Source organism: Triticum urartu, chromosome 1A (assembly GCF_056163025.1).
Source record: "Triticum urartu cultivar PI428250 chromosome 1A, HENAU_Tu73, whole genome shotgun sequence".
NCBI lineage: Eukaryota > Viridiplantae > Streptophyta > Magnoliopsida > Poales > Poaceae > Triticum > Triticum urartu.
Genome location: NC_141873.1, coordinates 272,488,951 through 272,509,106, shown reverse-complemented (window position 1 = coordinate 272,509,106; position 20,156 = coordinate 272,488,951). Strand labels below are relative to the sequence as shown.

Genomic DNA, 20,156 nt, shown 5'->3' with positions numbered 1-20,156 from the left:
CCCATGATTTACATCTGAACACAATTTATATGGTGCTGAAAAATCAGGATCAGTGTCATATAAATCACGCAAACTCTCTAAACCAGGAACTTGAACATCCAATTGTGTCAACAACATGTTTTTCCTAGAAAGAACATCAACAACAACATTATCTTTACCCTTTTTGTATTTAACGATGTATGGGAAAGATTCAATAAATTCAACCCATTTAGCATGACGTTTGTTCAAATTGGATTGGCTTTTCAATATTTCAGAGCCTCATGATCAAAGTGTATGATAAATTCTTTTGTCCACAAATAAGGTTGCCAAACCTCAAGGACACGAACGAGAGCATACAATTCTTTATCATAAACAAGAAAGTTCTATTGTGCACCATTCAGTTTTTCAGAAAAGTATGCAATTCTTTTACCCTCTTGCATCAACACACCTCCAATACCAATTCCACTAGCATCACATTCAATCTCAAATTGTTTAGTGAAATCAGGAAGTACAAGCAAAGGTGCAGCAGTCAAACGACATTTCAACTCATCAAAAGCATTATATTGGGCTATGCCCCACACAAATTCAACACCCTTTTTTGTAAGCTCATTCAAAGGTGCAGCAATAGTACCGAAATCTTTCACAAAACATCTATAGAAACCAGCAAGACCGTGAAAGCTTCGTACTTGACTAACATTCAGAGGAGTAGGCCAATTTTTAATAACTTCTATTTTTGATTCACCTACCTCAACTCCATGCTTAGAAACAACATATCCCAAAAATATGACCTCATCTTTGCAAAATCTGCACTTATCAAGATTACCATATAATTGAGCATCACGCAATACTTGCAAAACTTGTCGAATATGATCACTATGTTCGGATTCATTGCGGCTGTAAATAAGTATATCATCAAAATATACAACCACAAATTTACCAATGAAATGCCTCAAAACATGGTTCATTAATCTCATGAAAGTACTAGGTGCATTAGTTAACCCAAAAGGCATGACTAACCACTCATATAAACCAAACTTTGTTTTAAAGGCTGTCTTCCATTCATCCCCTTCTTTCATCCTTACTTGATGATAACCACTACGCAAATCAATTTTAGAGAAAACAGCAGCACCACTCAATTCATCTAACATATCTTCTAAACGTGGAATAGGATGACGATATTGAATAGTGATGTTATTTATAGCTCTACAATCTACGCACATGCGCCATGTACCATCTTTGTTAGGAACTAAAATTACAGGAACATCACAAGGACTTAAGCTCATGCGAATATAACCTTTGTCTAGAAGCTCTTGTACTTATTTCTGAATTTTCTTTGTTTCCTCGGGGTTGGTGCGGTATTATGCTCTGTTGGGCAGTGATGCTCCTGGTATCAAATCAATTTGATGCTCTATACCTCACAATGGCGGTAAACCAGCGGGTACCTCCTCTAGAAACACATCGCGAAATTCCTGCAATACATTAGAAACACCAATAGAGAGAGGGGTCATGTCGTTAGAAACCAAAATTTGACGGTTGCACAACAGCACAAGTGGTACAGCAGTGGGATCCTCACGAAACTCTCTCAAATCAGATTTGGTGGCTAACATAACTAAGGAATTCACTCACTCACTTTTATTTTTACCACTCAGATTTGGCTTGTGGCTCTCACTCACTAGAAGTGTAGTCTTTGTCTTTCGCCTATCTAATCTCTCACTCTCTTTTTCAAGATTCACTTCAATTTTTTGACGAGATTCATTTACAATTTGCTGCGGTGTCATAGGCCTCAAAGTAACCTCCTTGCCACGCCAATTTAAATGATATGTGTTGGCTCTCCCATTGTGGCAGACATCTCTATCATACTGCCATGGACGTCCCAACAACAAGTGACATACGGTCATAGGAACCACATCACACTCAATGGTGTCTTTCTATGGTCCGATCTGAAATTCCACACGCACCAAGTGGCTAACCTTCATCTCTCCACTATCACTTAGCCACTGAATAAAATATGGATTGGAGTGCGGTAAATATTTCAATTTCAGCTTTTGGCATAACTCCTTACTAGCCAAATTATGACAACTACCACCATCAATTATAACCTTGCATGCCTTACCAGGACCAACAACAGCCTTTGTTTGAAACAAATTGCACGGATGTTCTGCAGGACTAAGCGTAACACTTAGCACTTTGGGTGAGCAAACAATTGTAGGATAGTGTGTAGCATAAGCATCTATTGAACCATCTTCATCTTCCTCCCAAATTTCAGAATCAGGGTCAGCATCATCACCGGTTTCATATTCTGTTGTATCCTCATTAATCAACATAACCTTTTTACTGGGACAATCTCTCTTAAAATGACCCCTTCCACCACATGTATGACAACTCATGTCCCTATTTCTTGCTGTAGAATTAGTAGAACCAGCAGCACTAGCAGCAGGTTGTGCCAGTTTCTTCGCATTAGAGATCACCGAATCCGATTTGGAAGAAGCATTACCACAATAACCAGAAGTGGAACTAGGAGTAGGCTCCATACTAGGTGTTGTTCGTGTTGTAAAACGACCTCTACTCGCTGTTGCGCGAGATGTAAACTTAGCATCCTCAGCCACTTGCAATTCAGCCTCACGTGCTTGGTGTAACAAATCTGTCATGCCATAATATTGGTGAAGACAAACAATACACTTGATGTTATAGTTCAGACCAAAGAGAAATCACTGCATTGTTTGTTCATGCTCTTCATGCACTCTAGCACGCTGCATAATAAGCTCTATCTCCTGAAAATATTCATCCACGGAAGAAGTACCTTGCCTCAAATTCTGCAATCTGTCATAGAGAGAGCGGATATAATTGCGTGGAACAAAGCGAGCACGCATCTCTTCCTTCATAGCTGTCCATGTAACAATGGGACGTTCACCATCTTCAATTCTGGACTGTACAATATTATCCCACCAAAGCAAAGCATAGTCATCAAATTCAGAAGATGCAAGTTTTATTTTTCTGTCCTCGGTGTACTCATGCATGCGCCATAATTTTTCCACCTTCAGCTCCCAATTGAGGTACTCTTCAACATGAGTAGAACCAACAAACTTGGGGACGGTGAACTTTGGTTTGCCCAGTCCATCATCATCATGGTTGGCTGGTTGTGCAAAAGCATCATCATCAAATCGATGGTGCACACCAAGAGGAGCAAATCCACAGCCTACGGGCATGGCACCAGCACGGCCACCACCACAGCCTCCATTACCCCGACCACCATCTTGGCCAGCAACAACCGGCTCGTGTGGAGCTTGCCAGTCCCGATTAGCTTGCTGTAGTTGTGCACGACATGCTGCAGCACCTTGAACATTGGCAGCATTAGCAGCTGCAACACCATCATTACCACCATGAACACTAGCTTCACCATCATCATCATCATCACACTGTTGATTTTGTTGGTGATCAACGGACTATAGCAACACAGCCAAAGCTTGCTGCAAGGAAATTAGAGTCCCCTGAATTTCAGTAACTTGCCATTGTGTTGCTGTGATGGTTTCTGTGGCATCCTTTAGGTCCTACTCCATGTTCTGCACATTCTCATTCATAGGATCGGTTGCACACTGAATTTGTCGCTGAAGATGATCATGAAGAGCTTCATATTCATTCCAATGCACAACGGATTTAGGATCCTTTTTCTGCTATACATCAAAAGACTCGTCGGACATGATTAGGTTATTAGTACTCACAGAAAATATAGTGTATGTGAAAAACTCTCAACTCACTCAAAACTGGAAGAAAACAAGGTATCTTACTGTTCCAAAGTGAACTAGAAAAGCTTACCAACTTGTATGGGCAAAACATGCATGGATGTGATGTAGAGAATACCGAGGGTGAAAACTATCACACAACAAACCAGGCTATATGGTGGAGCTTGGTTGGAATACATATCAACTCCAATTCACAAATCCTAGTGCTGATCGTATGATAAAAAGACCCACGAAAACACACAGGGTGGAGATAAGTGGGGCAAATGCAACTCTGAAACTAAGCGCAAAATTCTGGAATGTCGGAGTAATGCTCGTGTTGCAAATGCACAGGAGAGACGCTAGCAAATCGCTCAATTTATATGGGCACAAGATTTCTCAATCTACTAGTGCAATGAACGTGGCAGAAAAACTGAACAAGCTGTCGAAAAATATATGCAACTTCCACGTGTAGCTTTCTTTTCCTCCTTTTTTTCGTTTTTTTCTTTCTTTTTTTTGGTAAACTGAGCAATTAGTAACCAATCTGATTTTTGCCAAAACAAAAGATGCACTCTCCAAATTCCTATATGAGCAGCCCGTAGAGCAAAGGATATGCTAGTCTCAATAGGAAAGTACTAAGCAAAAGAAGAAAGGCTGACTATGGTTATCAAATGAAACACAATCTGATTCGGATAGTTAATCAAACCAAACTAATTCTGACTCGGACGAACAGACTTGATAGCAACCAAACAACTCCGACGTGAGAAAAGGAAAACCTAGACAATCTACAATGACTCAGATCAGAAAGTAAGTTACGCAAATAAAAGACTACGATCAGCAACTAAAACTTGGAACCGATGCTATCTAGGCTATGGCAAAAACTCTGAACCCTAATATTTTTGTATGGCCTTTTCTGTATAGGATGAAAACAAAACTAATCTAAGGGATTGGTGGATGCTCACCGAGACAACGCTGGAAATCTGATACCAAGATGATAAGGGGTGGCCCGATCTTCTCAGTGAGCGGATGATATCGATGATGAACTTGCTGGATAACTTGCGAGCTGCTCTCGAACTCTCCGGCTATTCCCCCATTGCCAATGCAACAGATCTTCAACCCTATGGATATTCGCAACACCACACAGTTGCGCACGTAGCCGCCGACCACGAAGCGGTTCTGCAATCTCCCAATTCCCAATAGAACGACAGATAGCACTTGACTTTCAGTAGCAAATACACCCTATCGAAACAAATTTGGTGTAGGTAAATATTCCTGATCGATGCAAAGAGGAATATGAGTACAGAGGAATGCTTAAAGCAATTCAGTCTAATATGATTTTACTCAAAACATGGTCTAACCCTAAACGCCACGACTTACAAGGGTATATAAAGACCCCTGGACGTCCAACATAGTGTTGGGGTCGAAATCCAACTTATCTCTAACTTTCCTAACTTAAACGAATCTATCTAGAAAAACTGGCAGAAACAACCACCGTATTGTTTTGGTGACTGCGGCTCGGTCACAACGAATCGCGGGCTGCGAGTATACAATCTGGAAAGCACACGAGTCAAGCTTTCCAAATTGTATTTAAACGCCTTATTTGGAGCAAGGACACGAATTCTGCACGTATATCAATTGCGGGCCTCCTCGCTATCAATCCGAGTCCGGTTCTGATTTTCCTTCTGTTTATGTTGTGCACCTGCCTCCCTCTCCTCCCTCGTGCACTTGCTGATATTAGACATCAGTAGAAGTTCTTCTTGTTGCAATTCTTCATCTCCACGTGCCAAGCTAGTCTTCTCTTCAAATCTGATCATACAAACATGCAAAGACTTAGGCAGTATAAAATTCTGATTAACACAAATGTCGGATTCAACTAAGAGTGAATTCTCCTGTTGTTCAAGTAGTTTTGCACATGCTCTTGTAATTGGTCCAATTCTGATTTCATTGGACTTGCCATGTGCTGCAACATCATCAACGGAAAAGGATGGTAAAAGACTAGGGGTGTCCTCATCAAGTATAGGGGATCACAACAGTTTTCGAGGGAAGTATTCAACCCAAATTTATTGATTCGACACAAGGGGAGCCAAAGAATATTCTCAAGTATTAGCTGCTGAGTTGTCAATTCAACCACACCTGGAAACTTAATATCTGCAGCAAAGTGTTTAGTAGCAAAGTAATATGATGGTAGTGGTAACGGTGGCAAAAGGTAACGGTAGCAAAAGTAATATTTTTGGGTTTTGTAGTGATTGTAACAGTAGCAACGGAAAAGTAAATAAGCGAAGAACCATATATGAAAAGCTCGTAGGCATTGGATTGGTGATGGAGAATTATGCCGGATGCGATTATTCATGCGCCAGTTATAACATAGGGTGACACGGGACTAGCTCCAATTCATCAATGTAATGTAGGCATGTATTCCGAATATAGTCATACATGCTTATGGAAAAGAACTTGCATGACATCTTTTGTCCTACCCTCCTGTGGCAGCGGGGTCCTATTGGAAACTAAGGGATATTAAGGCCTAGAGTACCGGACCAAAGCACTAACACATAGTGAATACATGAACTCCTCAAACTACGGTCATCACTGGTAGTGGTCCAGATTATTGTCACTTCGGGGTTAACGGATCATGACACATAATAGGTGACTATAGACTTGCAAGATAGGATCAAGAACTCTCATATATTGAAGAAAACATAATAGGTTCAGATCTGAAATCATGGCACTCGGGCCCTAGTGACAAGCATTAAGCATAGTAAAGTCATGGCAACATCAATCTCAGAACATAGTGGATACTAGGGATCAAACCCTAACAAAACTAACTCGATTACATGATAAATCTCATCCAACCCATCACCGTCCAGCAAGCCTACGATGGAATTACTCATGCACGGCGGTGAGCATCATGGAATTGGTGATGGAGGAAGGTTGATGATGACGATGGCGACAGATTCCCCTCTCCGGAGCCCCGAACGGACTCCAGATCAGCCCTCCTGAGAGAGTTTAGGGCTTGGTGGCGGCTCCGTATCGTAAAACGTGATGAATCCTTCTCTCTGTTTTTTCTCCCCGAAAGTGAATATATGGAGTCAAGGTGAGCGTCAGGGGGGCCACGAGGTAGGGGGCGCGCCCAGGGGGGCAGGGCGCACCCCCACCCTCGTGGACAGGGTGTGGGCCCCCTGACATGGTTCGTTCTTCCATTATTTTTTATATATTCCAAAAATAGTCTCCGTTGATTTTCAGGTCATTCCGAGAACTGTTATTTCTGCACAAAAATAACATCATGGCAATTCTGCTAAAAACAACGTCAGTCCGGGTTAGTTCCATTCAAATCATGCAAGTTAGAGTCCAAAACAAGGGCAAAAGTGTTTGGAAAAGTAGATATGACGGAGACGTATCACTGTGATGTAGGAAATTTTAAACAGGGGCTAAGTTTGTAAATTTCCTCCCATTTCAAACAAGCGCACCCTGAATACATGATTCCCCCTTCCCCCTCCCTCCATTTCCCCATTCGTACTCCATGGGCACCAAAACACTCTCTCCACCCCTGCCTCCTCTGTCCGCCATACCATCCACCACCGTCCTCCTCCACCATGCTGGAGCTGATACCCCGACGCCGTCGTCCATTATAAGAGATTAACCTCTCTCATCCACGGCTTCGGACCAGGATCCTTGCATCCCATCCTCTCGCTTCATCCCCGCCGTCATCCACCACCGTCTCGTCCAGCGCGTCGGGATATTTCCCCGCCACCACCGTCTACCCTCCTAGATCTGCTTCCACGCCACCGACAGCCATCGCTAACACAACACCGTCAAATTCTCAGCAGATGCATACACGGCGCCGCACTAGAGGCGGTATGCTACCTCTTGAGCACTTGCGTTGGTTTTCCCTTGAAGAGGAAAGGGCGGTGCAGCAAAGTAGCATAAGTATTTCCCTCAGTTTTTGAGAACCAAGGTATCAATCCAGTAGGAGGCTACGCGCGAGTCCCTCGCACCTACCGAAAACAAATAAATCCTCGCAACCAACGCGATAAGGGGTTGTAAATCCCTACACGGTCACTTACGAGAGTGAGATCTGATAGATATTATAAGATAATATTTTTGGTATTTTTGTGATAAAGATGCGAAGTAAAATAAAAGCAATGAAAATAACTAAGTATTGGAAGATTAATATGATGAAGATAGACCCGAGGGCCATAGGTTTCACTAGTGGCTTCTCTCAAGAGCATAAGTATTTTATGGTGCGTGAACAAATTACCGTTGAGCAATTAACAGAATTGAGCATAGTTATGAGAATATCTAGGTATGATCATGTATATAGGCATCACGTCCAAGACAAGTAGACCGACTCCTGCCTGCATCTACTACTATTACTCCACACATCGACCGCTATCCGGCATGCATCTAGAGTATTAAGTTCAAGAGAACAGAGTAACGCTCTAAGCAAGATCACATGATGTAGAGGGATAAATTCATGCAATATGATAAAAACCCCATCTTGTTATCCTCGATGGCAACAATACAATATGTGCCTTGCTGCCCCTACTGTCACTAGGAAAGGACACCACGAGATTGAACCCAAAGCTAAGCACTTCTCCCATTGCAAGAAAGATCAATCTAGTAGGCCAAACAAAACTGATAATTCGAAGAAACTTGCAAAGATAACCAATCATACATAAAAGAATTCAGAGAAGATTCAAATATTGTTCATAGATAAACATGATCATAAACCCACAATTCATCGGTATCAACAAACACACTGCAAAAGAAGATTACATCGAAGATCTCCACAAGACAGGGGGAGAACTTTGTATTGAGATCCAAAAAGAGAGAAGAAGCCATCTAACTAATAACTATGGACCCGTAGGTCTGAGGTAAACTACTCACACTTCATCAGAGAGGCTATGGTGTTGATGTAGAAGCCCTCCGTGATCGATGCCCCCTCTGGTGGAGCTCCGGAACAGGCCCCAAGATGGGATCTCATGGATACAGAAAGTTACGTTGGTGGAATTAGGGTTTTGGCTCCGTATCTGATCGTTTGGTGGTACGTAGGTATATATTGGAGAAAGAAGTACGTCGGTGGAGCAACAGGGGCCCACGAGGGTGGAGGGCGCGCCTGGGGGGGGGGTAGGCGCGCCCCCTACCTCGTGGCTTCCCTGTTGATTGCTTGACGTAGGGTCGAAGTCTCCTGGGTCTTGTTCGTTCCAAAAATCACGTTCCCGAAGGTTTCATTCCATTTGGACTCCATTTGATATTCTTTTTCTTCAAAACCCTAAAATAGGCACAAAAAAACAGCAATTCTGGGCTGGGCCTCCGGTTGGTAGGTTAGTCCTAAAAATAATATAAAAGTGTATAATAAAGCCCAATAATGTCCAAAACAGTAGATAATATAGCATGGAGCAATCAAAAATTACAGATATGTTGGAGACGTTTCAAGCATCCCCAAGCTTAATTCCTGCTGGTCCTCGAGTAGGTAAATGAAAAAAACTGAATTTTTGATGTGGAATGCTACTTGGCATATTTTCAATGTAATTCTTCTTAATTGTGGTATAAATATTCAAATACGAAATATTCAAGACAAAAGTTCAATATTGACATAGAAATAATAATACTTCAAGCATACTAACTAAGCAATTATGTCTCTTCAAAATAACATGGCCGAAGAAAGTTATCCCTACAAAATCATGTAGTCTGGCTATGCTCTATCTTCACCACACAAAGTATTTAAATCATGCACAACCCCGATGACAATCCAAGAAATTGTTTCATACTTTTGACATTCTCAAAACTTTTTCAATATTCACGCAATACATGAGCGTGAGCCATGGACATAGCACTTTAGGTGGAATAGAATGGTGGTTGTGGAGGAGACAAAAAGGGAGAAGATAGTCTCACATGAACTAGGCGTATCAACGGGCTATGGAGATGCCCATCAATAGATATCAATGTGAGTGAGTAGGGATTGCCATGCAACGGATGCACTAGAGCTATAAGTATATGAAAGCTCAAAAAGAAACTAAGTGGGTGTGCATCCAACTTGCTTGCTCACGAAGACCTAGGGCATTTTGAGGAAGCCCATCATTGGAATATGCAAGCCAAGTTCTATAATGAAAAATTCCCACTAGTATATGAAAGTGATAACATAGGAGACTCTCTATCATGAAGATCATGGTGCTACTTTGAAGCACAAGTGTGGTAAAAGGATAATAGCATTGTCCCTTATCTCTTTTTCTCTCATTTTTTATTTGGGCCTTCTCCTTTTTTATGGCCTCTTTTTTTCGTCCGGAGTCTCATCCCGACTTGTGGGGGAATCATAGTCTCCATCATCCTTTCCTCACTGGGACAATGCTCTAATAATGATGATCATCACACTTTTATTTTCTTACAACTCAAGAATTACAACTCGATACTTAGAACAAGATATGACTCTATATGAATGCCTCCAGCGGTGTACCGGGATATGCAATGACTCATGAGTGACATGTGTGAAAGAATTATGAAAGGTGGCTTTGCCACAAATACAATGTCAACTACATGATCATGCGAAGCAATATGACAATGATGGAGCGTGTCATAGTAAACGGAATGGTGGAAAGTTGCATGGCAATATATCTCGGAATGGCTATGGAAATGCCAGGATAGGTAGGTATGGTGGCTGTTTTGAGGAAGGTATATGGTGGGTGTATGATACCGGCGAAAGGTGCGCGGTATTAGAGAGGCTAGCAATGGTGGAAGGGTGAGAGTGCGTATAATCCATGGACTCAACATTAGTCATAAAGAACTCATATACTTATTGCAAAAATCTACAAGTTATCAAAGCAAAGTATTACGCGCATGCTCCTAGGGGATAGATTGGTAGGAAAAGACCATCGCTCGTCCCCGACCGCCACTCATAAGGAAGACAATCAATGAATAAATCATGCTCCGACTTCATCACATAACGGTTCACCATACGTGCATGCTACGGGAATCACAAACTTTAATACAAGTATTTCTCAAATTCACAACTACTCAACTAGCATGACTCTAATATCACCATCTCCATATCTCAAAACAATCATCAAGTATCAAACTTCTCATAGTATTCAACACACTCATAAGAGAATTTTATTATTAATCTTGTATACTTAACATATAGGATTATTTAAGCAAATTTCCATGCTATTTAACACTGTGAAAATAATCTAAGTGAAGCATGGGAGATCAATATTTCTATAAAACAAATCCACCACCGTGCTCTAAAAGATATAAGTGAAGCACTGGAGCAAAACTATATAACTCAAAAGATATAAGTGAAGCATATAGAGTATTCTAATAATTTTCGAATCATGTGTGTCTCTCTCAAAATGTGTGTACAGCAAGGATGATTGTGGTAAACTAACAAATAAAGACTCAAATCATACAAGATGCTCCAAGCAAAACACATATCATGTGGTGAATAAAAATATAGCTCCAAGTAAAGTTACCAATAAAAGTAGACGAAAGAGGGGATGCCTTCTGGGGCATCCCCAAGCTTTGGCTTTTAGGTGTCCTTAGATTATCTTGGGGGTGCCATGGGCATCCCCAAGCTTAGGCTCTTGCCACTCCTTGTTCCATAATCCATCAAATCTTTACCCAAAACTTGAAAACTTCACAACACAAAACTTAAAGCAGAAAATCTCGTGAGCTCCCTTAGCGAAAGAAAACAAAAGACCACTTCAAGGTACTGTAATTAACTCATTATTTATTTATATTTGTTTTAAACCTACTGTATTCCAACTTATCTATGGTGTATAAACTATTTTACTAGCCATAGATTCATCAAAATAAGCAAACAACACACGAAAAATAGAATCTGTCAAAAACAAAACAGTCTGTAGTAATCTGTAGCTAGCGCAAGATCTGGAACCCCAAAAATTCTAAAATAAATTTCTGGACGTGAGGAATTTATCTATTAATCATCTGAAAAAATAATTAACTAAATATCACTTTCCAAATAAAAATTGCAGCAGTTCTCGTGAGCGCTAAAGTTTTTGTTTTTTACAGCAAGATTAACAAGACTTTCCCCAAGTCTTCCCAACGGTTCTACTTGGCGCAAACACTAATTAAACACAAAAAACACAACCAAAACAGAGGCTAGATAAATTATTTATTACTAAACAGGAGAAAAAAGCAAGGAATAAAAATAAAATAGGGTTGCCTCCCAACAAGCGCTATCATTTAACGCCCCTAGCTAGGCATAAAAAGCAAGGACAGATCTAGGTATTGCCATCTTTGGTAGGCAATCCATAAGTGGATCTCATAATATATTCATAAGGTAATTTAATTTTCTTTCTAGGAAAGTGTTCCATGCCTTTCCTTAATGGAAATTGGAATCTAATATTTCCTTCCTTCATATCAATAATTGCACCAATCGTTCTAAGGAAAGGTCTACCAAGAATAATAGGACATGAAGGATTGCAATCTATATCAAGAACGATAAAATCTATGGACACATAATTCCTATTTGCAACAATAAGAACATCATTAATTCTTCCCATAGGTATCTTAATAGTGGAATCCGCAAGGTGCAAGTTTCGAGAGCAATCATCAAAATCACGGAAACCTAACAAATCACACAAAGTCTTTGGAATCGTGGAAACACTAGCACCCAAATCACACAAAGCATAGCATTCATGATCTTTAATTTTAATTTTAATAGTTGGTTCACACTCATCATAAAGTTTTCTAGGGATAGAAACTTCCAACTCAAGTTTTTCTTCATAAGATTGCATCAAAGCATCAACGATATGTTTGGTAAAAGCATTATTTTGGTTATAAGCATGAGGAGAATTTAGAACGGATTGTAACAAGGAAAGAAAATCTATAAAATAGAAGCTATTATAATTAAATTCCTTGAAAACCAAAATAGTAGGTTCATTAACATCTAGAGTTTTGATCTCTTCAATCCCACTTTTATTAAATTTAGCATCAAGATCTAAAAACTCCAAATTTTTGGAACGCCTTCTAGGTAAAGGTGGATCATATTCAGTCCCATCATTATAAAGATTCATATTTCAAAACAATGATTTAATATGGGACACACCAATAACTTTTAGATCTTCATCTTTATTATCATGGAAACTAGAAGAACACGCTCTTATAAAGGAATCTTTCTTAGCACGCATCCTAGCGGTTCTTTCTTTGCACTCATCAATTGAAATTCTCATGGCTTTGAGAGACTCATTGATATCATGCTTAGGTGGAATAGATCTAAGTTTCAAAGAATCAACATCAAGAGAAATTCTATCAACGTTCCTAGCCAACTCATCAATCTTAAGCAATTTTTCTTCAATCAAAGCATTGAAATTCTTTTGTGAAGTAATAAATTATTTAATATTAGATTCAAAATCAGAGGGCATCTTATTATAATTTCCATTAGAATTGTTGTAGGAATTACCATAATTATTAGAGGAATTACTAGGATAAGGCCTAGGATTAAAATTTCCTCTATACGCGTTGTTACCAAAATTGTTCCTACCAACAAAATTCACATCCATAGATTCATTATTATTCTCAATCAAAGTAGACAAAGGCATATCATTAGGATCAGAAGAACCACTTTTATTAGCAAATAATTTCATAAGTTCATCCATCTTTCCACTCAAAACATTAATTTCTTCTATCGCATGCACTTTCTTATTAGTAGATCTTTCAGTGTGCCATTGAGAATAATTAACCATAATATTATCTAGGAGTTTAGTAGCTTCTCCTAAAGTGATTTCCATAAAAGAGCCTCCCGCGGCCAAATCTAAAAGATTTCTAGAAGCAAAATTCAATCTGGCATAAAATTTTTGTATAATCATCCACAAATTCAAACCATGAGTAGGGCAATTACGTATCATTAATTTCATCCTCTCCCAAGCTTGTGCAACATGTTCATGATCAAGTTTCTTAAAATTCATAATATCGTTTCTAAGAGAGATGATCTTAGCGGGAGGAAAATACTTAGAGATAAAATCATCTTTGCACTTATTCCACGAATCAATACTATTTTTAGGCAAAGACGAAAACCAAGCTTTAGCATGATCTCTAAGCGAAAAAGGAAATAGCTTCAATTTAGCAATATCATTGTCAACATCTTTCTTCTTTTGCATATCACACAAATCAATGAAGCTATTTAGATGGGTAGCGGCATCTTCACTAGGAAGGCCGGAAAACAGATTTTTCATGACAAGATTCAGCAAGGCAGCATTAATTCCACAAGATTCAACATCGGTAAGAGGAGCAATCGGAGTGCTAATCAAATCATTGTTGTTGGTATTGGTAAAGTCACACAAGTTAGTGTTATCTTGAGCCATCGTGACAAGCAAGCAATCCAACACACAAGCAAACAAGAAACGGGCAAAAAGAGGCAAATAGAGAAAGAGAGGGAGGATAGAGAGAGAGAGAGAGGGCGAATAAAACGGCAAGGGTGAAGTGGAGGAGAGGAAAACGAGAGACAAATGGCAAATAATGTAATGCGGGAGATAAGGGTTTGTTATGGGTACTTGGTATGTTTGACTTTTGCGTAGACCACCCCGGCAAAGGCGCCAGAAATGGCTGATTGTCGGGAGTTAAATCTTGACTTGCGCGAACCTCCCCGGCAACGGCGCCAGAAATCCTTCTTGCTACCTCTTGAGCACTTGCGTTGGTTTTCCCTTGAAGAGGAAAGGGTGGTGCAGCAAAGTAGCGTAAGTATTTCCCTCAGTTTTTGAGAACCAAGGTATCAATCTAGTAGGAGGCTACGTGCGAGTCCCTCGCACCTACACAAAACAAATAAATCCTCGCAACTAATGCGATAAGGGGTTGTCAATCCCTACACGGTCACTTACGAGAGTGAGATCTGATAGATATGATAAGATAATATTATTGGTATTTTTATGATAAAGATGCAAAGTAAAATAAAAGCAATGAAAATAACTAAGTATTGGAAGATTAATATGATGAAGATAGACCCCGGGGGTCATAGGTTTCACTAGTGGCTTCTCTCAAGAGCATAAGTATTTTATGGTGGGTGAACAAATTAATGTTGAGCAATTGACAGAATTGAGCATAGTTATGAGAATATCTAGGTATGATCATGTATATAGGCATCACGTCCGAGACAAGTAGACCGACTCCTACCTGCATCTACTACTATTACTCCACACATCGACCGCTATCCGGCATGCATCTAGAGTATTAAGTTCAAGAGAACAGAGTAACGCTCTAAGCAAGATGACATGATGTAGAGGGATAAATTCATGCAATATGATAAAAAAAACATCTTGTTATCCTCGATGGCAACAATAAAATACGTGCCTTGCTGCCCCTACTGTCACTAGGAAAGGACACCGCAAGATTGAACCCAAAGCTAAGCACTTCTCCCATTGCAAGAAAGATCAATCTAGTAGGCCAAACCAAACTGATAATTCGAAGAGACTTGCAAAGATAACCAATCATACATAAAAGAATTCAGAGAAGATTCAAATATTGTTCATAGATAAACTTGATCATAAACCCACAATTCATCAGTGTCAACAAACATACCGCAAAAGAAGATTACATCGAATAGATCTCCACAAGAGAGGGGGAGAACTTTGTATTGAGATCCAAAAAGAGAGAAGAAGCCATCTAGCTAATAACTATGGACCCGTAGGTCTAAGGTAAACTAATCACACTTCATCGGAGAGGCTATGGTGTTGATGTAGAAGCCCTCCGTGATCGATGCCCCCTCTGGTGAAGCTCCGGAACAGGCCCCAAGATGGGATCTCCTGGATACAGAAAGTTACGGCGGTGGAATTAGGGTTTTGGCTCCGTATATGATCGTTTGGGAGTACGTAGGTATATATAGGAGGAAGAAGTACGTCGGTGGAGCAACAGGGGGCCCACGAGGGTGGAGGGCGTGCCTGGGGGGGGGGGGGTAGGCATGCCCCACTACCTCGTGGCCTCCCTGTTGAATTCTTGACGTAGGGTCCATGTCTCCCGGGTCTTGTTCCTTCCAACAATCACGTTCCCGAAGGTTTCATTCCGTTTGGACTCCGTTTGATATTCTTTTTCTTCGAAACCCTAAAATAGGCAAAAAACAGCAATTCTAGGATGGGCCTTCGGTTAGTAGGTTAGTCGCAAAAATAATATAAAAGTTTATAATAAAGCCCAATAATGTCCAAAATAGTAGATAATATAGCATGGAGCAATCAAAAATTATAGATACATTGGAGACGTATCACGATACTCTTTGGTATCTGCTCAACTTATTTATCGCGGCAAGAAAATAAATCGCCACTGCTTTACTGTGATTTCTTGTCCATCACTTAGGATCTTACTCATTAGTTGAAAACAAACATTGGTTGTGAAGTTGCCTTTGTCCGGTTTGCACCTTCAGATCCGCCATGGCACGCTCAACACTATACTCGCAATGCTTATTGTTTTCTCCTTTTATATTCCACACTAGTAAAATAACAGTAGACTAAATTTCAAAATTGGGTCCATCGATTTTTGAGAGCTCGCCGGAGTTCGCCGAAGGGAAGGAAGGGTCTCACCGGAGGGTTGCCCCATTATTTATCTTAGGGTTTCGAGTGGGGGCAGTGGTTGTGGGGGGCTGTCTTCTGGTTATGGTGGGGCCTCATCGGAGGCAAAACTCGACGCGGGTGGGGGTAGGTTTAACTAGAGGGATGGCCAAGGGCGGCGGAAGATCAGAGGTGGTGGGCGATTCAAGGGAGGGCGGGGGCCGGTGGTTTGGCTAGTGACCCATGCGATGGTCTTTAGGGGAAGAATAAGAGGCGAGGAAGAAGAAGGGTTAGGAGACTTAGGATCTTCATCCAACCGCCTGAAATGGTCGACTGACCCAAATGACGAAAGTCAGGTGCTTCGAGACATACTTGCAAGCAGTGCTCGTCAACCCATCAAGCTAAACAACATGCCACTCATAATTCCAAACTTAGTTTCTCAAATACAAATCTGATATGATGCTAACATGTACTAAAACAGAGAATGTTTAATTGGTCTGTTAATCTTCCTACTTTACTTTCGAAAAGAACATGTGCCACATATCGAGGGACTGCAGGGAGTTGCGTTCTTTATGCGCTTTGGTTCATCATGTGTGGCCAACCAACATTTTATTATCCAAAATATGCTTGCTCTTCTTTAGCATGCTCCTCTTCTGTTCTTCCTTTGTAAGTACTCTCTCCATACCTAAATATAAGTCTTTGTAGAGATTCCTCCATGGAATACATACGAAGAAAAATCAGTGAATCTACACTCTAAAATGTATCTATGTACACCCGTATGTGATCCATAGTGGAATCTCTACAAAGATTTGTATTTAGGAAAAAAGGGAGTATAATAGTTGTATAGTATGTTCTTTGTAGTGAAGAGGAGCAAGGACATTTGCAGTGTACAGGTCTATTCGGTCGCTTGTCATGGACGCTTTCAACTCTTCATATTGGTCTTCATGTCGATTGTCATGGATGCTTTCAACTCTTCGTATTCGATCGTATGTGTCGCCTTTGAGAGTTAGACTAATAGTAACAGTACTGTGCCTTCAGTTGTAGAGAGCTGGTATGCGAAGCCTCTCTAGCAATTGAGGGAGTCCTGGATTAAGGGGTCCTTGGGTGTCCGGCCTGTGTGACTTGGGCCGGACTAATGGGCTATGAAGATACAAGACAGAAGACTCTCTCCCGTGTCCGGATGTAACTCTCCTTGGTGTGGATGGAAAGCCTGGCGTTCGGATATGAAGATTCCTTTCTCCATAACCGACTTTGTACAACCCTAGTCCCCTCCGGTGTCTATATAAACCGGAGGGTTTATTCCGTAGAGGCAATCATAATCATACATGCTAGACTTCTAAGGTTTTAGCCATTACGATCTCGTGGTAGATCAAATCTTGTAATCCTCATACTCATTAGTATCAATCAAGCAGGACGTAGGGTATTACCTCCATCAAGAGGGCCCGAACCTGGGTAAAACATCGTGTCCCCTACCTCCTGTTACCATCAACCTTAGACACACAGTTCGGGACCCCCTACCCGAGATCCACTGGTTTTGACACCGACATTGGTGCTTTCATTGAGAGTTCCACTACGTCGTCACCAGAAGGTTCGATGGCTCCATCAATCATCTACAACAAAGCTGCCCTGGGGGAGGTTTTCCTCCCCGGCCAGATCTTTGTGTTCGGCGGCTTTGCACTGCGGGCCAACTCGCTTGGCCATCTAGAGCAGATCGACAGCTACACCCCAGGTCACCAGATTAGTTTTGGAAATATGGACTATGTCACTAATATTCGAGGAGACTTGATCTTCTAAGGATTTGCGCCCTCAATCTACGCTCTGGCCTTAGATCAGAAGCATATGGCTAGGTCCAAAGACAGGCTCCCTGAGCTCGCCAGACTATCTGCGGCCACTAAGCCCGTTCTGGGAGAACCGGCGGAGGTAGTGTCGCCGGCAGCCTTCATGGAGCCGGACCCTTCTCCGGACACGGTCTACGAATCCTCAGAGTCAGCATCGTGTGAGTTCGACCAAGGAGTCTTCCTCTGGCCGTACTCCACGGGCTCTCTTCTCTCGGGCCAAACCTTGCCTTTAAGTGAAGCTCTGGACTTGATGCGACCCCTTGTCATTACAGAGGAGCAACATCCGAACTATGCCCAGCCCAGACTAGGGGCTGAGAGCAGGGAATTTTACGTCCCACCCGCCACCCACTTTATAGACACTGTCGAGGACTTAACAGACATGCTCGATTATGACTCTGAAAACATTGACGGTATGAATGACGATGCCGGAGAAGAGGAGGCCCAAAACCCGCCGTTTACCGGACACTGGTCGGCCACCTCTTCGTATGACATGTACATGGTGGATACACCCAAAGAAGCTAACGGCGATGACAAAGAAGACCCAGTCGAGGATAAACCTCCTGAGATACAGCCAAAGCACCGATGACAGTGGCGCCGCTGTAAGTCACGCCGCAGAAAAGACAGTAATACCGGCACAGGAGAAAACAATACCCTTGACGATGTCGAGGACAATGAAGACCCCGTTGAGCCAACCTCTGAACAGGACGAATAGGAAGATGGGCGAGTCAGCCATGATGAACAGGTCATAAATGAAGACTCGGAGGACAGTAACTATCTTCCGCTCTCCGAGGATGAGGTGAGCCTTGGCAACGAGGATTTTATCTGTAACATCCCAATTTTTATTAATTTGGATGTTAATATAATCATTCAATGCATATCTTATTTCTTTGCATTTTGGAGTTTTTGAAATATTCAAATGATAGTTTTCCACCCGAGAGAAACAAATGAGAGGGGATAAGATGACTTCCTCAAAATATAAAAGAGTGGGAAATTTTATTTTGAATATTATTTGAAGTTTTGGAGTTTATTGGTATTTATTTTATTTGCAAAAAGTGCATTAATTGCATTAGGAAAATATTTTCAAAATGTTCTGTGCTTAAGTTAATGTTCATTAGGCTCTAAATATTGCTTAGTTATTTTAGAAATTATTGTGGTGTTTTTATTAATTCATTTGAATTGTTTAGGGACACTTTAGTCTTAGGTTAAAAAAACACACGCACACACGCATTCACCCGCCTGGACCGAAACCAGTTCGGCCCAGGGGCGCGCGCGCTCAGCCAGCCGCGCTAGGCCAGCCGGCCCAGCTGGCCATTTGGCCCAAGGCCAGCGCCCGACGCCTTCCGCACCGGTCGACCGCCCGCGCCCCCTCGCGCTCGCTACCGCCGCAGCCACTACAAGGCGGGCCCTGCCTCGTCAGCTTGTCCCCAACCTCCCGCACGGCGCGGGATAAACATCCGCGCCTCGTCGCTGCAACCGCCGGCCGCCTCGCGCTCGGATAGAGCTTATCCGCAGCTCCCGAGCTCTCTGCCCTCGCCTATATAAAGGCCAGGACCCCCTCTTCCATCCTCGCCATCTCGCTTCTTCCCACGCCGCCTCTACTGCTCGCCGTCGCCGTTCGCATCTCGCCGGAGCCGCGCCACTCCATCGTCCATTTCGTCGTCTCTGGCACCCCCTAGCTCTCCTTCCTTTGTCAATTGGATCCCCGCGACAACGCGCATCGTTTTGACACATTTTTTGCCCCTAGGTACAGTCGGAGCCGCCGCACCGTCGACGCCGGAGTCGCGGGAGTTCCGAAGGCCGCCGTCTTCGCCCCGCCCCGTCCGGACGTCGCTGACGCACGCCGACACCACCTTCACGACGCCCAAGCCACGCCGCACCTCCGTGTCTTCTTCCCCGACGCTGAGGACCGCCGTAGCCACCGTCCCCTCCGTCACCGACGCCGCGCCGCCGTCTTCGTCGCCGCCGGCCACCACCACCACCCACTGTAAGCCGCCGCCCCACTCCCGCCCGTTAGATCGATCCCCGACGGCCCAGATTAGATTAGGTTCGGTTTTTTTATTTTTGCGAAGAGGTACGCGGTTAACCGTAGTTCCCTTTAGACCGTGCGGTTTATTTAAACCGAGCGTCGGTTTTCTTTA

At 42.2% G+C, this 20,156-nt stretch overlaps 1 pseudogene; it reads right to left on the bottom strand.

Annotated features, from left to right (window-relative positions):
• Window positions 1–1,969: 1,969 nt before the first annotated feature.
• LOC147990840 (uncharacterized) overlaps window positions 1,970–20,156 on the bottom strand; it is a 111,963-nt pseudogene continuing 93,776 nt past the window's right edge.